The following is a 5,659-nucleotide window of genomic DNA, read 5'->3' as shown; positions in this document are numbered from 1 at the left end:
TGTGTGTGTGTGTGTGTGTGTGTGTGTGTGTGTGAGTGTGTGTGTGTGTGAATGACTGATTCTCAGGGGAGGACGTGTTCTTCTCCATAGATTCACCTGTATCCTTTTAAAATGGTTTTGTTCGTTCATTTGTTTGATCAGAGTATTGAAACCCAATGAATTTTCTGCCAGATCTTGTTCATTCTGTAAAGTTTCTCATGAGCTCTCAGATCTGCAGCAGCTGCTGTAGTAAGACTGTTTCTTCCAGATCATGGCATCAAACACACTCTGGAGTCAAACCGCATTTAGCTGAGAGCTGTACAGCGTTTACCCATCATGCACCAGTGAATCTCTGTGATTCAGAACATACGTTGTGAATCGTTCATCATGAGAACACTGTGTAGCTGGTTTGTGATTTGAGCGAACATGCTTTTATCATACATCTGCGGCTTCGCTGTGGTTTGTTTCAGTGATTTTGCTCTGTGTGATTCCTGTGGTAGAATCACTGCAAGTGACTCCAGTGAATCCGAATCGCTCACACAGAACATGTGAAGCTGTTGCCGTGGTGACGGTCAGTCAGAGCAGATCCGGCTGCATGACTGCGCATCTCCTGCAGCCGCAGCGCGACGAACTGCGACATGCTCAGGGTTACATCAGAGCAGTGGCGGGAACTAAATCAGTGATTCTGATAGTGTTTAGGCCAGCAGAGAAGGCTTTGCTGGCCCTGACGGCCCACCACTGCATCAGAGTATAAGTGTCAATGTCACAATGTAATCAAACAAACAAGCTATAAATGCATCATTTCCATCAACCAGGGCTGGTTTAATGTTGATGTTAGATTCAGTGTCTGCTCTGGAGATGCGCACACATCAGATCAGAGATGCGCAGCTGGTGTTTTCCTGATTTAACACCTGATTCAGATCATCAGTGCATTCAGTCTGTTTAATGATTCACAAAATCACACCATGCAATGCAAATGCAAACATTCAAATGGTTATTTTTCCAGTAATTTCAGTTTTACTTGTTCTAAGTCATGACTTTATAAATGATTTTTTGAAACAATGACAGATGAATTAATGTTTGCATTTGCATTGTATGAAAAATGAACTGAGCGACTGTAAGTGTTTATAAGGGATTTAAAGTTAAATAGAGCAGTTTATTCATGACCCCTGAGCACAAGAGGAAGTGCAGGGGACTTTTAATTTGATATGTTAAAGGAGGAAATGAAGGTCAGGGGAAACATTTGGGATTAATGAGGTTAAAAGAAAGCAGCTTGTAGAACAGTTACTCGCTCCTGCATGAACAACATAATGTGAACTGATATGGACTTTTGACCAGAGATTTACAGCTGTTTTTGTGGAATAATTGCAGGATGGATTCTTTTGAAGGGTTCTAGAAGAAGACGGCCCAAAGTCTATGTGAGTTTCTCTTTATTTTCTGAAGGAAATATGTTGACTTGTTTGGATTATATTTTTCTCTTGTGTTTAGGGCTTGGTGGTTTTTATTGTTAATGTGGAGAATATATGTGAATATGGAAATATCTAATTCCAGTGCTGATACAGTAGCCAGGTTCATTGAGTTAAACTCTTATTTGTTCTCTGGACTCGAACCCTTACTGAGTGTCAGGCTGTTGTTTTGGTTGTTTATGTTTTCACGCCTCCAGTGTCCCAGATTTCAAAGGAGGAAAAACCCTTTTCTGGGTTAAATAAATAGAACCAAAATAGACAAACTCCGCCTCCGCCGCTCCTCACGCTGCGCTGTGATTGGCTGTCTGTGAAATCAGAAACAAGCTGGAATCAGCAGGACCAGGATTTACAGAATGCAAATATATAGATATTTATATTAAACAGCTTCCCTGGTGAGAACGGATTATCTGACACACAAACACACAGAACACAACTCACACTCACTCACTGACTCACTCACACACACACACACACACACACACACACACACACAGACACAGACACAGACAGACACAAACACACAGACACAGACACAAACACACAGAACACAACTCACACACACACACTCACTCACACACTCTCTCTCTCTCTCTCTCAGTGCAGCTCAGGAGGCTCGTCTCTCTTTGGCTGTTTTGCGCTGCAGTTATTGTAAGGTCTAGTTTAGCTGTGCTGAGTGAGTGGGTGGTTAATTCCTGACGTGAAAGCTGAAGGTCATGACTGTAGTTTTCTCGAGGTCTGACAGTGTTGATCCAGCAGCTGCAGGTTTTGCTGCAGACGCTGTTCATTGCTCGGGTCGATCTGTAGGGTATTTCATAAAGAGAAACGGTCTCAAACCCTACAGGCGAGTGACTGAATGTTTTTTTGACGTGTTAATAGCAGTGTTTAGTTTTTAATGTGTTGATTGAGTAAAGATGCAGCAGGTTCAGATCTCCTCGGTCTGCTGCTTCTCGATCTTCTCCAGTAACTGGCACGCTCAGAGGAAGGTCGTGGGTTTGTCCTTGCGTGAGCAGTCAGTACTGCTGAGAAACTTCACAGAAGCAGTGAGACGCTGCGTTTCTGCTCCGGCTCTCCACGTGTTTTAAAGCAGCTGTGAGTAATTGCAGGGGCCGCTGGGGTTTCTGGGGCCCCTAAAAATCACCCTAGATTGCTTCGTATTGATTTCTCTTCTGTTTTTAATTGGATTCTGCTCCACAGTGTAGCTATAAAGCTTATTGATACAGAGATGTTTTGTTCCTACCTTCATTTTCTTCAGTCATGGATTTGATCATATTTAGACACACAAGAGCATCAGTGAGGAGGACAGAGACAAACCGTCTGCATGAGCGGCTCTTTGTGCTGGAATAGAAACCATCTGAATACAGCTGAGCGGCTCTGTTTTTCAGAGTACTGTATTCCATATAATGCTCTCGACTTGACCTTCCCTTTTCAGTGTGAAAGCTAACAAACATGTATGACTGGATTCCACTCGGACCGTATATTACCAGGTCAGAATTGCATTGTTGAGAGAGAAAAAACACACAAAATTAAGTTGCATGAGTGTATAAGTCAATTTATTATTACATTTATTCAGATGTAATGTAAATTATTGGTAAATAATATATATAGTTTACAAACATGATGAACACTATAAAATTGTGTTTTAGTTCCTGTCACTCCACAGCAAATCTCTACATTTAACATTCATTCAGAACAGATCAGGAATGAGAAATAGAAGTATAAAGAAATCTGAAACTACCACAGGTGGGAAATCTATACAAATACACTTAACTCACATACAGTACCTCTCTTTGGCACAAATCCAGATGTGTGTGCTTTACGTACTGGATGTTAAGTGGGTTATTTAAGTCACTTTGTAATATAAGTCGCAACATGTTTCAAAAAACATGACTTATGTGGAGATGTGGTAATTCTGTTTCTGAGCTGGATTGCACAGAGCTGCAGCATGAGTCCGTGAGACGGTGGTGTAGTGCACTACTCTGTGAACACTCAGTGCTGTATACTACATACTGTGTGTGTGTTTTTTTTTGCATTTTCTATGCAGTTTACAGTATACAAATGGAAAAGAGAATACAGTATGTGTTCTTTAAGCTGAGATTCAAATTTAAATCAGTTTTACTCCTGTGTTCAATTGCGGAAGGCCCAACACTTTTCTCCATTTTTGTTTTTTGCACGTATGAGAGTCTGTAGGGATTTTTCTCCCATGAGTCTCTGCTGCTGTTGTGTCGTGTAGCGCCTGAGCTTTTCCTCCTGCTGTCAGCGCTGTACAGAACTCACCTGAACGTTTCTGACAGAACGTCTCCAGATGGATTCTGACAGCATGCTGGGTTTTTTCTGGCCACACTACAAATGCAGGCCATTTCTGGTCAGTTCCAGAGTGAGAGTGAAACGCAGGAGCATCCTGAGGCATACTGAGTCCGTCAGCACAGATATTACCCGTGTTAAAGTTTGCTGCTCTCTGTGTGTTCCAAAATCACAATTTAAAGGTGTAAAATTATAATAATAAATATAATGTATAATGTAATATGCTAAACATTTCACACATACACACACATGGCGCAAAACTCCGCATTTGAACAGTCAATAGCAAATAGGGTTAGTTCACCCAAAAATGAAAATTCTGTCATTAATTACTCACCCTCATGTCGTTCCAAACCCGTAAGACCTTCGTTCATCTTCTGAACACAAACTAAGATATTTTTGATGGAATCTGCGAGCTCTCTGACCCTCCACAGACAGCAACACAACTGCAATGTTCCCAAGTCCAGAAACGTAGCAAGGAGATCTGTAAAATAGTCCATGTGACATCAGGGGTTCAACCATAATATTATGAAGCTACGAGAATACTTTTTGTGCGCAAAAGAAAACAAAAATAACGACTTATATTCAACAGTTCGTCTCCTCCGCATCACCCTGGTGCCATTTTGGAGAACATCCACTGAACGTAAACAGCATATGCTATTCTGTGTCAACTGCACCACTGCGTTCATTTAAGCAGTATTTTTCTGACTTCTGAATGATAAACTGGAGTTCTTAATTTGACAAAGTACAGCAATCATCCAGCGCTGACAGGGACAGACGTTCCGATCCGAGCGAATCTAACCTTTACCAGCAGCTCGTTTATCACGGCGGCGCTGAGCTGAATTACAGAAGGAGAGGCGTTTCACTCGCTCTTCAGGAATAAGAGCCTGGTGTTATTAAACTGTCCTGGCTTCTAACACCAAACGCTCTGTTGGGACGGCGAGAAGCATAACGTGAGCTTCGGGTTTTGTGAAATATTGCTTATATCTGATCTGTGTCCCATAATGTCACGAGCTGATCTGGGAGCAGTGATTGACAGGCATCATCTGAGCACATGTGAAGGCTGTATTTCTGAAGATGTTTGGAAGGAAATACTGTGTAAACCAGCATGCAGTGTGTATCATCACCCGAGAGTCATTTCTTATCAATTCGGAAAGTGAAAATGGTTATTTTGCTGTCATTTGATTTAAAACTAAACTATTGGCGGTCTAATCACATGGTGAGTAAAAAAAAAAGATGTTAAATTGCTTTTAAAAAACGTCCTGTTCATCTGGGATCTGTTGTTTACTGCACATTATTTGTCTGTCGTTGGTTTTGTGTTTAGTCCATGTTTACAGAAAGTGTGTTGTGAGAGGTTTCTGAAGCATTTCCATAAACACTAAACTGTTTAATTCACACTTTGATTCAAAGAGATCCAGATCCAGATTCAAGCTCATGAGTGAACTGACATTAAATATGTGCCGTACAATCTGTACAAAGCAGCGTGAGAAAGCAGGACAGAATGATCCTGATCTTCAGGTTAGATCAACTAACTAGGAAATCTAATTGCATGCACAAGTTAAAACAAAACTTTCACCTGTTTTATTTTTAATTTTTTTTGAAGATGCTGGATATCTATATCACAAGATAAATTCTGTGTGTTTGTCTTCAAATCAGTCTCATGAGTGATAAACACTGATTATGTGTGAAAGAATTGAGCCGGAGGGGCTGCTTTCTCCCAATGATAACCCATAATGTGTGTGTGTGTGTGTGTGTGTGTGTGTGTGTGTGTTCAGTTAACAGTCGCAGACAGAAGCGGCGATCACTGAACTCTTCACCCCTTCACTTTCTAAAGTGCTCATGGGCTGTTTGTTATAGTGAATGCAATTATGACATTCACTGTCATACTGTAGCATTATAGTTCTATGATGGGTAAA

This window comes from Sinocyclocheilus rhinocerous, unplaced genomic scaffold (genome assembly GCF_001515625.1).
Source record: "Sinocyclocheilus rhinocerous isolate Xijiao unplaced genomic scaffold, SAMN03320098_v1.1 scaffold2733, whole genome shotgun sequence".
In the NCBI taxonomy this organism is placed as follows: Eukaryota; Metazoa; Chordata; class Actinopteri; order Cypriniformes; family Cyprinidae; genus Sinocyclocheilus; species Sinocyclocheilus rhinocerous.
This window is presented reverse-complemented; position numbering follows the sequence as displayed.